Below are 15,230 nucleotides of genomic sequence, written 5' to 3' on the forward strand. Positions count from 1 at the left end.
AAATGTAAATATGCCATATAACGTGTAATTCTCCCTTTCTCTCCCTGAAAAATGTAAAGTATAATTGAAAAAGTTAAGTAACCCAGATATGTAATGATTCCATAAATTCAGGATTAAAGTAATTTATAAAGCTAATTTCTGGCTATTCTATAGACTGATTCACTTCTGTCACCAACACTATCAGTTAATTTTCACGTCAGGATCATTTTCAGACAGAAAAAAGTTTGTTCCATTTTACCCAAGTTTCTGCTTTCATTACAAAAGCCAAGAATAACAGAGCCTATGAATCAGTCACTAGGTAATGGACCTTTTCCTGTGGACATCAGCCTTAGAGCAAGGAGTCAAATATCTTTCTCAATAAAATTACAAATGATCATGTATCATGTACCTTCGGCATCACATATGCAAGTGTAAAATTCATGAATACTAAGTGTCTACTGTAGTGCAGCTGATTAAATTTTGTAAGTCAATACCAGTGTCCCCTTGGACTTGGATTTGACCTGCATTCATTTGTTTTACTAACTTTTTTCCCAGGAGTCATCCTGTCCAGTGCACTCAAATAAAATACGTAGGTTTTACTCAATTTTTTCTATGCATATCATACCTTACTATTTAGAAAAAGAGCCATCAGACAGAGAAAAAAGTTTTGGTGCAAGATAGATGGGCAGAGGGCTTTGGGCACTGGTATCAATATGTCGCATAAGAACACAGCAAATGATGGGAAAACAAACAGGAAGCCTTTCTTTGAGTAGGAAGGCATTTGAGAGGCCATCCAGTTGGACACCTTTACCCAACTCTCTTTTCACCTTTGATTTTATAAATGGGGAAAGTGAGATGAAATGACGTGTCTCCCTAAAGTCACAGAGTGGAGTCAGGGCTAGGACCCAGGTTTTCTGACTCCTGTGTCTGTCTTCTTGGTATCGTGCCATGGTAGCTTCTGAGACGTCAGCTCATCTTCATCAGAGAACTTGGTCAGGAGTCGTCAGGAACCACAGACCATCTGAGCTAGAATGGGTGTGCTAGCTCACCTGCACCACTCCGCACGTGGTGTTAGGAGTTCTTTACCACCCACGATGGGTTATTATCTAGCTTCTGCTTGAACGCCGGTCCGTGAGATGGACAGTCCAGCTCTTACAGATTTTCTGTATGCGTATCCCAGTTGGACTACCCTCTGAGTTCTGTCCAGTTGTCCCAGTTTTCTTCCTTGATGGATCAGGCATTCACTATGTGCTAGTGACACAAAATGGAATAAGATGTGGCTCCTCCCCTCCAGGAGTAACTTTACAGCTTACTAGGGGAAACCATCAAATAAATGAGCAATTATGGTCCAGCGGGATAAGTGCTTTGGAGGGGTGTGTACCTTGCTATGCAGGAAGTACATCTAAATCAGACTGGAACCAGGTGAGGAAAAGCTTCCTGAGGGACGTGACCCTTGAGCTGGGGTCTGGAATAGGAGATAAGTAGATGAAGAAAGAAGCAGGGGCATTTCAGACAGAAGAAACAACCTGCGGGAAGGCACAGAATCATTCATTAGCACATCGCTTTAGAGAACAGTACAATGCTCTCTATGGCTGGGGGAAGGGAGATGTATGGCAAGTGCTAGGAGGGAAGGTGGGGAAGAATGTGGGAGCAGACTGTGCAGCCGCCTGCCTTGTGTGCCGTTGTGTTGTCAGGCCTTCACCCCTCTTAAGATGCCGTCAACTTTAACTTGTCCTGCTTCAGAGTGAGAGGACCAGAAAACTCCGGATTCAAATCCTGACACCGGCATTAGGCCTTTCTAAGCGTTAGTCTCCTCATCTGTAAAGTGAGGTTGATGCTAACTTTCCCTAACTTTTGTACAGGTAGAAGGATGAGTGAAAGCACCTCACATAGTGCCTGACTCACTGTAGCTATTCAGAATATTAGTTTCCCTTCTTTTCCTAAAGTCTCTGTAATAATTACATCCAGAGCCCCTACCTTGGCTGTTGTGAACTCTGTCATTAGACTGGCCTTTTTTGGGGCAGGAATCCTGTCATTTTTACCTAACCACACAATTCTACATTTTGGAGTGAAATTAAATCCAAAGTAAAGATTCCCCTTATTACTTCCTAAGGCTTTGAGAGAGAAAGTAATTAGAAAGGTAAGTTATGTCTTTTCCAGATATCCTGCATTTAGCAGGCTTACCTAAGAGAGTTAGATAAGGAGGATTTCTGGGAGAGTCAGACAAAAAGGTCAGGGAAGCTACTAGATTTGACTGAAGTATGTGGAGGAGACAATGTTTATATGACAGATATATTTTGTTTGAAGAAGGATTTTGAACCTACCCAAATATAGTAGCAATATATCGGGAGCAGAGGGTGTGCATTAGCTAAAGCACATGTAAGAAATACAGCAACCCCAGGAAAGAGCCAGGGTGTAATAGAAAGAGTTGAATTATTTGCAGTGAAATCATAACTCAAATTAGAAAGGAAAAGCCTTGCCCAAAGGAAAGTTGAAGTTAAAGAGTAAGGACCGGCCACTCTTTAACCCCTTCCAAGGATCTTTATCAAGAGAGGCAAGGGGGGCTTCCCTGGTGGCGCAGTGGTTGAGAGTCTGCCTGCCGATGCAGGGGACACGGGTTCGTGCCCCTGTCCGGGAAGATCTCACATGCCGCGGAGCGTCTGGGCCCGTGAGCCATGGCTGCTGAGCCTGCGCGTCCGGAGCCTGTGCTCCGCAATGGGAGAGGCCACGGCAGTGAGAGGCCCGCGTACCACAAAAAAAACAAAACAAAACAAAACAAAAACAAAACAAAAAAAAAGAGAGGCAAGGGAAGTGTGGAAGAGGAAGTGAATCTAGTGGAGCAATGGGAAAGGGGGAGGAGGGAGATTTAATGACGAAGCAGAAGTGAAGGAAAGGATGATGTGTAGCATTTATTTGTATATCTAGTGTGTCAGAATAATGACCTTTTCCCTTCCTTTCTTTCCACAGGCACCCCTGCCTTTTTTTTTTTTTTTTTTTTTTTTTTGGCTCAATAGTCAGGTCTAAATTATGACCATGGTAAAATGAGGAAGGCAACTCAAAGTGAGATGAACTTCCGTTAATAATACTGAAATTCATGGAAAAACTTGTCTGTAGTTGACAGTCTTTACTGTCTTTAAAGTCTTGGCTTTAATTCCTTTTCATTATTTTCTGTACCAGTTCTTTGAAAGTAATTGACTAAGCGCTGCAGATAAACGCATACTCATTTGGTTTGGTGTAATTTGTCTTCCCTGGCATCTTTACCGGCAGTGTTATCCTGAGGAGTAGTTTCTATTTCAGTAAAATGAGAAATAGACTAATAGCATGCTGGGATGGTGATCATTTTTCTAGGGGGTTGGTTTTGCTCAAGAGCTGACATCAAATATGTTAAAAAGGAAATAAGCAGGGTAGCTCAACTGCCTTAAAATGGGTATACAATGTTCAAATGATGACACAGTGAGAGACAAATCATTGCCCAACAGAATGTAATTATCATTGGACTGAGTCAGAGCTTGAGATGGGTCGGCAGAGAAGGGAAATTCGAAAGTCAATTCTTACCACCATCCCTAAATCCTTCCCAGGTGTACCAGAGCAGATTCATCCAGAAGAAGGGAGTAGCAAAGGAGATAGAGGAGGTGGGGGAGAAGGAGGGTTGCAGAGGGAGAGAGGGATACTTATGAACCACAGTGGTTTGTAGGAACTCAAAAGTAAGCAGGTAGAATTAACACTAACACTAGGAACTCAAAAGTAAGCAGGTAGAATTAACACTAACGGAATTAACACTCCGTCCACCTAACTTGTGGTAGGCATTCCCACGTCACAGTTTCCATTTTGTTCTCTCACTTGCTCAGCGCAAATTATCTGAGTTGTCAGTTTATGAGTATTTTCCAGTGCCAGCCTCAGTACTGAGCCTCTAAGCATGTGTTGGGCTCAGAGGAGGAGGCCATGGTGAATCAGTTGTATGTCTTTCCTCAAGTCCATTTATCTATTCAGAAAATACTCATGGAGGCTTACAGTATGCCAGACACATTAGTAAGTGCAAGCGTAGAAAATATCATGATTTATTTGCCTAGCCTCCTGGTAAGGAACACTTGGGTCATTTGCAGTTTTTGCGTTTACAAAGGATGTTACTATGGACGTTTTTCACATATGTGCCTCCCAGAGCTCCTTTGCAGGAGGTTCTCTTAGGTAGTGAAAATGAATGAACTACAGCTACACGCATCAGTGTATGCGAATCTTAGGAGCATAATGTTGAACCAAAAAAACAAAAACAAACACATGCAAGTTGCAACCGTCAACGCGGTATGATTCTGTTCATAAGAAACCAAAAGCGTGCAAAAATAAACAATATGTTGTTTAGGGATACATGCATATGGGATGAACTATCATAAAAACAAGGGAATAAGAAACACAAAATTAAGATTTTGATTATCACTGGAAGATGGAGAGGGAATGAGTGAGATGGGGGAGCACAAAAGCTATTGTACTGTTCTACCAATATGGGAAGCTCTAGGTAATTTCTGTTTATTCAGTGGGTAAATAGAACCTTGACATAGATTTATATTAAGTATTATATTTATATTTAAAATATGTATTTAATTTTTTATTTAAAATATTTTTAAAGGGAGGTGTGGATCATGACCTCAGGAAATTTATGGATTATTGAAATAGAAAAGACGTATTAGCAAGTAAATGCCACAAAGTGCTTAAGAGATGTAACTCGTTGATTCAGTTGCTTATAGTCTAGTATAGAGATTGATTTTATATAATTAGCTTCAATTCAAAGTAGAATGTGATAAATGCTGTATGAATAAAGGCTAGGAGAGTATAGAGAAGTAAAATTAATGGGTTATAAGAAAGCTTCTTGAAGGAGGTGCCGCCTCAGCTGGATCTTGCAGGATGAATAAAATTATGAGCAACTCAGATCATGAGGGAAGAATTTGTTTAAAGAGGAAACAGTGTTAAGAAAAACGTAACACCACCTGAGTACAGGACACAACTGAGGGATGACAAAGAGACCAGTGTAACTGAAACAGACAGTGAGGGCTGGGTGTGGTGGAAAGGAGGGATGAGGATAGATTGAGGACCTTTAATGTCATGCTAAAGAATTTTGTCCTTATTCTGCAGCCACTAGGTGGATCTCATATTTCTCTTTATCTGGTGGCAGTTTAAAGAATGGAGTGGAAAAAGATGGGTGGGAGGGGATGCAGAGAGCCTACCTTGGAAAGTTGCAAAAAAAAGATCGTTGAAGGTCCAAGAAGTAGTGGAAATGGAAAGAAAAGGATGAATGTGAGAGGTGATACAGAGATATGACCTGACTGGTAACTGAATCTGGAATGAACTACCACTTGCCTTAGCTTACCTTTTTGCCTTGGTTCTACATTGACTCCTGTATCTGTCTCATTTGATCTGCATCCTTGATTTATTTAATTGCCACTGAACAGCAGCTCAGGAAAAGAGTTACCAACTGCATTTTACCTAGCATCTTTAAAACACTCGTCTGGGAAAGATTAGCAGTATGTGACCACTACAAATATTTATACCAGGGCAAATGTGTAAAGTCTAAGGAGAAATATACTTTTCGTAATTACAGTGTTGATCTCTCAGGATTTGACCACTTATCTCTGATTTAATCACATCCCTGCATTAACATGTAAAGGTATTATGCCTAATGTGTTACATGGTAGTTTCTTTTCACTTAAAAGTATTGAGGCAGAAGGTAGATTGTCTGTCCCCCGCCCCGCCCCCGGGAAAGCAATTGGAGATTGGTTCTCTGTGGACCGATACTCCAAGATGAGAACAGCAAGACAATTGAGAGAGGAGGCTGGGCCCTGCCCAGATAGAAGATAAGAGACCACATATTTATCATTCTTGAAGTCAAGAAGACCTTCCCGACTAGAAAGGTCCTTGGAGATCAAAAAGGGAGGGGGCGCCACCCCATAGTAAGGCCTACCCATAGGCCTCTTCGATAGAATCCATCATGGCTGAGAGATGTACTCGCACACATGGGAGGATCCTGAGATATTACCAAATACGGACTATGAACCAGGCAAATCAGAATGATTGGCCAAAGGAAACCCAGAAGAAATGCCCCATATAAGTGATTTAAACTACCAGGAGAGTGCGACTCTCTCTTTGAGTCTGCCCATGTGTCTATCCACACATACTACACTCTTTTTTTCTCCTAATAAACACTTTACTTGTTTCACAACTTTCCATCTTTGCGGGAATTCTTTTCTGCAAAGCCAAAGGGCCAGGGCTTTGTCACTGACCACTTGTCTAGAGGCTAGGATTTGGTCCTCTCACTGCCGTGACCCAACCTCAACCTCTGGCCGGGAACTGAAACCCTGCTTCAAGCCACTGCAGGCTAAGGCCACCCAAGATCAGTATTACATCCATTAGCTCTTTTATTTTTAATTATTCAAGGTAAAGAGGATTATTGTGTTCCAAAAACATTAAACAGAAAATCTTTTTTTTTTTAATTTCAACAAAAATCATTGTTGAAAATGTTCCTAAAGTTCTATTGGCCTCCGTAGGTACACTTTACTAAACACATTTTAACCTTCCTTGGTGTTGAGCTGCTAGGCTTCATCTGTGATATGTAGCACTGTGGTTGAAGAACAGGCCACAAACTAATCACAGAATATAATTCAGAAACTATAAGCAGAGTTTTTGTTAGTTTCGTTCTTTAAAACTGAGCCCTACATGTGAGCTAGTTTTCTTAAATTTTCTATCCCTACCTCCTCTGCTCAGACTAATATCCTGAAAAAAATTTTTAGTTTATTTAAAGATTTCTTATAGTTGGAGTCCAGTATATCAATGTGTAGACAAGTTTCCCAATGTAGTAAATTTAAATATGGAAGAAAAAAAAAATCTCACCTTACTTTGTTTCTTTCTCCTAATACACTGATAATAGTTTATATTATGACCAAAGAGGTCTAACTATCTTGAATTCCTCTTTGGGGAAACAACACTTTACCCAAAGGTATTTATTTTTCTCACTTTCTGGGATGTTTTGGGGATTTCATGATTACATGCCTACCAAGTTCCTCTGTTTTAGATTCTTATTCCTGCTCAGCCTCTAATTGCTACCTATTCTATCTAATAACTGGCTTTCTGTTTTGATCCTAGTGCCTTACTAAAACTAAAGATATTTAGTCTTCACCTTGATATAGCGTCTAGGTATGTGCTGACCCCTGCGTAAGGAAAGGTAGTTGGAGATATTAAGAAGGCTTTGGTTGGGACATGACACGCTCTATGTGGTTGAGGGCATTTGGGGAGTTGAGGCTCATTTAGGAAGAGTTTTTACAGCCCTCTGCTGTTGTGTGTAGCCAATGCTCTATCTGCCTCTAGCTTAGTGAAAACTTGCTCTGTCTACACTGTACTACGAAACATATCATTAGAGCATGTTGACTTTCAATGTTTCTTTTGCACAGAATGCTAGCCATGGTGGAAGCAGGGAGGGACACCTTTCTTTAGTCATTAGCAGGAACATCTGGGGAGCCTGTATCACAGTCTGTTCAGTAGAACAGTGGGAACAGTGGTGCCCATCACCCAATACTCTCCCCATTTACCTATAAGCTGCCTCTTTATTGATTTGCTTCTGAAAATAAACTCTCTGACTTATTGGACTGAATTATTATCAGGCAGCCATGTAAAATCATTGTATCTTTTTTCTATCCTTGTCAATCTTTTATTTTTTTCATGACAAGCCAAATACATACTGGCAATCAGTAATTCTTATACTTCTCTTTACTGCGAGTCTTTGAAACTTGTTTATTGTCAACTTACTGTTTCCTTAATCTTCTTTTCATGCCTTTTTCTTTTCTATTTCATTTTTGCTCCATTTCCTAAAATGATCCTTGCATTTCAGTTTTTTTGGACTTCTCTTTTACTGATAATGCTTTGGTTTATTTTTTTCCTTTCAGATATGCTTTACAGTAATAATCTTCACTTAGGGATGTTTGTGTGTTATTTTCTTTGAAACCAAATTTCTTTTCCTGCCATTGATTTAACTAAATTTTTTCTGCAAACTTCAGATTAATTCTCATTTGGACTGTTATGCTATTCACTCTCTCTGAATTCAAAGTTGGAAGCCTCACATATGCAAATTCATTTATATTTGCTTTAATTATCAACTCTGTTTCCTTTAGTGAATATGTTCTGTTTTGCATTTAGATGTTGCTGGAAAATGAGGAGAGAGAATATGCAAAATAGACTGGAGGGAAAGAAAGAATCATTTGGAATTTTATTTTTTATTTAAAAACATCTAATTAAATCTGTATAACTTAAGAAAAGGAAAACTTGACTCTTTTGTGATCATGAAGGTGGACTGTTGAATCTCACAAATTAGGAAGCTCGGATGTTTCTTCTTTGTGGAGGCAACTCTGAGAGTGATCATTATAAAGGACGATGCAAAGGAAGTGAGGAGTTTTAATGGCCAGACCACAGGCAGCATATTCTGATTTTTAATAGTTAGGTTTTGTCTATGGTCATCTAAAGGTATTCTTAAAAAGATATCTGAAGAGTATATGAAAATTGTGATAAAATGAACATTGAGTGGACAATTTACTCTCAGATATTTGTATAACCAAGGAATGCAGTGGGCTCTTGGCCACCAAAGACTCTGGCTGGTGCTATAGAAGATTACCCACTCCTTGGCATTTAGGTAACAAGGGTGTTGCAGAAGCAACGTGCCCTGGTTTTCTTCAGGTCCTGTGTAGTTTCTGTATACGTCTTTGTATGTCTTTCTTCAGTTCCTTACGTGTTGTCTTGAAGGCCAGTACTCTCCTTGAAAAATAACCGGCTAAGATTCCGGAGCATACAATACCTATCTGTATGACTTGTCAGGATAATGATGAGTGACTTTGAAATCCGTCTGCAGTGTCTCTACCCAATGTATCCTCATAAACGCTTTCACTTGGTTATTTAGAGAGAGCTATGTGGTAGGTGGAGGAAAATGTGAACTTGGGTTTTAAAGTAACTAATTTAAATTCCATTCCAGGGAAAATTGCACTGCTTAACTGAGTACTGAAAGAAGATACTGGGAACATATGTGCATTAGGTCACCTCCAGAGTGTAGCCAGATTTGGCAAGACCATTGACTTGGCGCAAGCGATGTAACTTTATACCGGGGTTGTACTTCGGGTTTTGAGTGACTTATGGTAGTCTGCTTTATGATGACTGATTCAGAGGATAGGGAACAATGAACTGACAGTGGTGAATGCCTTCGGGTGATGCTAAGAGTCTCCCAACCCAGAGCAGCCCAGTCTGTTAGTGGGAGGGTTTCTGGGAGGTCAGAAGCTCAGGGCCTGATGTGGCTGTGCTGACACAGACGTCCTGTATGTCCCCCAGTACCCGCTGTATAGACCTCTATTTGCATTCTTCCAGGAACCTGGAGCTGTACATAGTGATGTTGTATTTCATTAATCCCAAGGTTCATATTTTTCACAGTTTTACCTCTCTGAAATTGGAATCTGTTTTACGACTAATAGCATAATATAGTTTGTTAGTGGTTTTTCTTAGTGGTGCATAATATAATGGTGCATCTTACTAATTACTGAGTCTGTCTTATAGTTGATGAACTGGGTAATAATAATGATTTTGCTACTATTTACCAAGCTTCCCGTGTGCCAGGAGCCATTCGGAGGCCTGCATGTATTATCTCACTTAATCTGCACAATTCCTCAGGATTATAGCTTTCTGGTAAATTCTGGTCTTTTATTTTTGGCTTTTCCTAATCTAAACTAATGGGCCAATAGCGTAGAAATGCAGACACGTAAGTTAGCACATTTCACCCCACATAAAAAATACAGATTCCCTAAGTTTTTAAATGTGATCAGGTGCGAAGGCAGAAGGCATCCGTGAAACAGGAGACCACAATCATGCTTATTTGGGAGGAAGATGGCAGGAGGGCCATGTGGGAAGGAAGAGTTTTTTCCGTACTCTGTCTCAGATCCTTCCCTGTGTGAATGCCTACAAATACCGTGACAGTCACGTGACAAGGTATCAAGGCCTCCTTTTCTCCTTCTTCCTTAGCTGCTTCCTCTTTTGTAGCTGATTGATCTTTCCAGCCTGTATTGGGGAGCGAGCATCCCTTTCTTTGTGGCGCTAATTTGGTAAGGGCGGCTGGCTGCAGTCAAACAATGGAAGAGTGGAAACTTCAAAGGCCACCCATTTTAATTTACGTCTCCCAGCTGGTCTTCAGTAATCCCCAGCAATCCTTCGTGTGAATGATCAGAGGGTGGGGGGGCCAGTGCGCCACCCAGGGCCGTGGAAGACCAGCCGTCTCATGTGTTTCTAAATTGAGCTGACAGATTAGAGTGCTGCCCTGCGTCATTGCAACTTGTATTTCGACAGAGTGCCTTGCAAAGAGATATGGCCAATAGTCAGGAAAATAATCTTTGGCCGAGGGAGGCCAAACTTTGTCAGAACTGGAGAGAAATGTGACATTTTTTACATTCTTATTTCACTTGGGTCACCAGGCAAAGTGGTGAAAGGGGTAGTTTTTACTCCTTGCTGGCGGTGCCTTGGTGCATAATAGGCCCTTAATAAATGAGTGAATAAATCTCTAATTCTGAAGGCCCCGGCTACAGCACTGTTCCAGACCTCGCCTTTCGCTCACCCCCTTCTCCCAATCTGTCCTGTATATAATTCCTTCGGGCCTGAGTTTTCTGCTAAGACAAACTACATTCTGCTGCTTTGTGAGAGCTGGTGAACGTGTACCAGAGAACAGCACGTGTATTTCTCTTAGCTTGCTTTTCCTCGTCCTTAAAATGAAGCTGAAGTACTAATAGCTTGTTGGTGAGAGGCTGGAGAAGTAGACAAGATGAGATGAGAAGGCCTTCAAAGGGCACCACAGAAATGTCAGGTGTCCCTCAGGCTAAACACTTGGCTTTCGTAAAGGCTTTTCTGTGCCGGAAAACTGTGAGTTCAGTTGTATGATTTTCACACAGCCTCAGCAAGTGGTGGAGGAAAGCGTTGAGGTCATCCCTACCCAGGCCGCCCTCCTCCTGAGTCCCCCTGGCCTGCGTTCAGCCCTTCCTACATCTCCTTTCTGGTTCTTTTTCTTTGCTTTCTTTCCTTCTTTTTTTTTAATTGAAGTATATCCTTCCTGGCTCTTCAGAGAAAACAATTAAATCATGGTATTTTAGGTACTACTTTAATATTTTTAATACTTTTAATATCTTTAATACTACTGTGCCTTTTTAATATTTTTAATACTTTTAATATCTTTAATACTACTGTGCCTTTTTTTCTCCTCTCCACAACATGGAGTGAGGAGAAGACACATTTTAGAGGTTTGTGAGTCTTTTTAAACCAAGAAAGAAATGTGGTGGGTGTTTTCTACAATCTGTGTCAAAACCCTAGACCCCTATTCCTTTTACTTATTGGTGTTTACTTTGTAATAGCTACTATTATCAGATGTCACCACCTTTAACTTTTGAAAGTCAAAGGGGTCTGTGTAGGTATGAGGTTTATGCCAGTTTTCCTCAATCTAAGGAACCAGATTTTTAGGGTTTATAATTAAGTTGATATTCTCCCACTGTGTCCCATAAGGAATAAGAAGTTTGAGTTACACTCGTGACTCCAGATTCCAGGTACCTCCTCTGGCATCTGCTCGTCAGTGAGCCTTCACTGACCTGCCCCAGCTGAGCTAGTGACCCCTCTGCTGGGCACTAGTACGGTTCGAATGTTGTTAACTGACTAATACAGCTGTCTCCCCTGCTGGTCTCAGAGTCCTTGAGGGCAGTGTTCTGACCTTGTATCTTCTTACAGTTCCAGAACCTAGTCTGTGTAAGTCACTGTGACCTCCTACAACTATGACTTTGTTGTAGGAAGGAATGGAGATGGGGAGAGAGAGAAAAGTGAGAAGGAGAGGAGGATGTTAAGAGAACTTTTTTTTTGGCTGTATGGTGATGATTGCCTTGGTTTATTTATACTTTTTTTATAATTTTATATTTTACATTTTTAAAATAAATTTATTTATTTATTTATTTTCGGCTGCCTTGGGTCTTTGTTGCGGTGCGTGGGCTTCTCATTGTGGTGGCTTCTCTTGTTGCCGAGCACGGGCTTTAGGCACGTGGGCTTCAGTAGTTGTGGCTCGCGGGCTCTAGAGCGCAGGCTCAGTAGTTGTGGTGCACGGGCTTAGTTGGTCCGCGGCGTGTGGGATCTTCCCGGACCAGGGCTCAAACCCGTGTCCCCTGCAATGGCAGGCAGATTCTTAACCACTGCACCACCTGGGAAGTTCTGCCTTGGTTTATTAACAATTCTATATAGAAGTCACAAAGGCTAACAAAGTCACTAATATTAAACAAACAGTTTTTGAACACAGTGTGTCAGACATGTCTGAGCCAGGAGGAAAAAAAAGAATAATGTAGAAGTTCTACTCTCTTGGAAGTCAAGTATACAGAAATAGCTGTAATATCCTGTGCCGAGTGTGGGAGTGAGTATGTGGACAGCATGCAGAAACAAAGGCCAAGGGGTCTCCCTCCCCAGCCGGGTGAGACCGGAGGCCTCCCAGGAGAGAAGACTTTTCAGAAGAGGCTGCGAAGAGACTGGAAGATTTGATCAGGACCAGATCCAAGCCCAGCAGTCAGCTTCTCTCCCTCGCCCAGGGCTTGTCTATCTTTTTAAAGCTCATGCTTCTATATTGCTTTCCTACTAAGTAGCCAAGAAGAGTCTATCAGACTTTACTTTCAGCAATACACGTTATAGAAGAAAAGGTGTATTTAATCTGCCTTTCAAATCCCCTCCTCTTCACATTCTGATGAACTCTGAATGGGACAAGGGGTCTTCCCTTACGAATCTCTGTAGGGCACTACTGGAGTGGTGCAGGGTGCATGCCGGTGTTTTATCATCACCACCTGAGGCGCCTGGTCAGGAGAGAGGCTGGGAAGAGTACCATTTGTGTATTCATTATGCTGTTTAATTTAATATGGTACCAGAAGAAAGGACAAATAATCACATCGTGTCCTTGCATTGAAGTCTCACCCATCTGTTGTGTATCTGTCTGTTTGTAAGAGTGGCTGGTGGAAGCGGGGAAGGACTGATTACCTCTTAGAGAAAGGGTTGGGGTGCGGGTGGGAATGAAGCCATGGTTTATTTTCTCTTTTACTTGCTTCTATATTTCTGAAAATAAAGGAGCACACCTTGAGAGATCACAAGAGAGACTGTCTAACCTCAGAGTCTAATTTCTTGCATCCTCTGGACTACGTAACCAGAGTTGTGACTCTCTAGTCTGGTGTCCTTTCTTTCCTGGCTTCCGCTCACGTGGGTCATTGGGCAGTGTCCAGAGATTGGGTAGGCTTGGGAAGCCACAGAAGGATTGACCCACTGAGATGCTCCCTCATCTGTGGCCACTGCTTGCCAGAAGCAGCTCCAGGCACTAGTCCCCAAAACACCCTGGTGCAGGCCCGTGCAGCTTGCAGATGAGTCATGCACACTTCACGTGCTCTAATGTGAAATATATGCTTCTGGGGTTTCAGTCCCTGAGATGTCAAGTATGATCAGTATGACAAACCCTCGCCTGCCAAATTTTCTCCTGGAAAGAATATTCACCTTAATTTCTACATAGTGAGCATAACCTCAGCTCACACTTGAATTTATCTTTCGTTTGGGGATTACATTAAGCAGTGGGTTAGTGTTCAGTATTATCTTTCACGTGGAATATTTTTCTGCAGTTTTCTTTTCTCCGTGAACTTGATGGAAAATCAATTAACTTGATTTGAGGCACACACTGCTGTATTCAATTCAGCCTCAGTCAGGTGATACTCACCACCTAGCATATTTCATTTAGGAATTTAGTACTGAAACTCAGAAAAATTACAGTGAGGAATACTGGCACTGCCCACGGGTAGATTTTTGCTCTAATTACATGGAAAGAGAATGGTGAAACTAGATTATCAGGTAAGAGAACATTTTTAGAAATTCGAGTTGAACAAAAGAATCTTTAAGTGTGCTCTGCGGAAAAAAGTTGAATTCATTGTGATTATAAACTTTTTGGATAAGAGCATGACTAAATGAAATTTTTAACAGAAAAGACTCTTATGTCAGAGCTATGGAAACCTACAACAATATTCTATAATAAGTTAAATTTTATAATTTAAGAATATCATAGTAGTTCTGAGCCTCAGGATGTGGGAGGGAAGTTAAACAATGGAAATCATGTTCCAGGGCTTTATATTTTTATACATACTTGACAGACATCTATAGTAAGTGCTTTTTTCATCAGATGACTTATAAGGAGGTGAAATGCTAGGTAATATCCTCAGGGAAGGAACAATGGGCAAATTTGTGAATATCATTCCTGTTTTGCTTTCGATTATCAAGGACAACTGCTGAAGATATAATAAGTTCTGCTGTGAGTAAAGCCCTTAGAAAAATGAAAATATGGGTGGATTTTAGAAAGCAAACATTTTATCTAAAGGGGCTTCATTCTGTGAATCCTCATTTGCTAACATTTGGTAGTTTGACCTTGGAAAACATGTAAAATAGGAAGCACAATTTTATGATTGCTGTTCCCTCAGTTATGACATTGGCCTTGATGTTGATTTTAGCCTTGGCAAGTCAATGCTGAGTATTCTGTATGTCGAGTGTACACTATTTGTGACCACAGCTTGAAATGTGACAGACACTTTTAAAGTTGTGGGAACAGTACTTGAATGTACCAGGGTGTAGAAGGACGCATGTCCAAGTATATTGTGATATGGGATGTGATAAAGTAGTTTAGCTAAGTAAGATTGTTTTATTTATTACCTAGCTTGTACAGTAAAATACATTTGCAAAATCAATAATATTCATATAAGGACAAAATTTTAATTTGTCCATTTAACAAGTGATATACATAGTTTAATTTGCTTTAAATTAGTTTTGTACACCCCCCCCCAAAAAAAGCATTATTTATCAACACATAAATTTTTTGTTGTTGTTGTGGTACGAGGGCCTCTCACTGTTGTGGTCTCTCCCGTTGCGGAGCACAGGCTCCAGACACGCAGGCTCAGTGGCCATGGCTCACGGGCCCAGCCGCTCCGCAGCATGTGGGATCTTCCCGGACCGGGACACGAACCTGTGTCCCCTGCATCGGCAGGCGGACTCCCAGCCACTGCGCCACCAGGGAAGCCCAACACATAGATTTTTAAATGAATGTTTTTGGTTTGGCCTTAGATAGTATCATGGTTTCATGACTTGATGTTTACCATTACTATCATTTACTTTTTAAAAACCAGTCAGATTAGATTTTATAATTTTCATGT

General features: G+C 41.0%; 1 protein-coding gene across 2 annotated transcripts in view; it reads left to right on the top strand.

Annotated features, from left to right (window-relative positions):
• Positions 1-15,230, top strand: part of SMYD3 (SET and MYND domain containing 3) — a 711,390-nt gene that overhangs the window by 541,295 nt on the left and 154,865 nt on the right. The gene's annotated exons all lie outside the window — the stretch shown is intronic.

This window comes from Grampus griseus (genome assembly GCF_964374135.1).
Source record: "Grampus griseus genome assembly, chromosome: 1".
In the NCBI taxonomy this organism is placed as follows: Eukaryota; Metazoa; Chordata; class Mammalia; order Artiodactyla; family Delphinidae; genus Grampus; species Grampus griseus.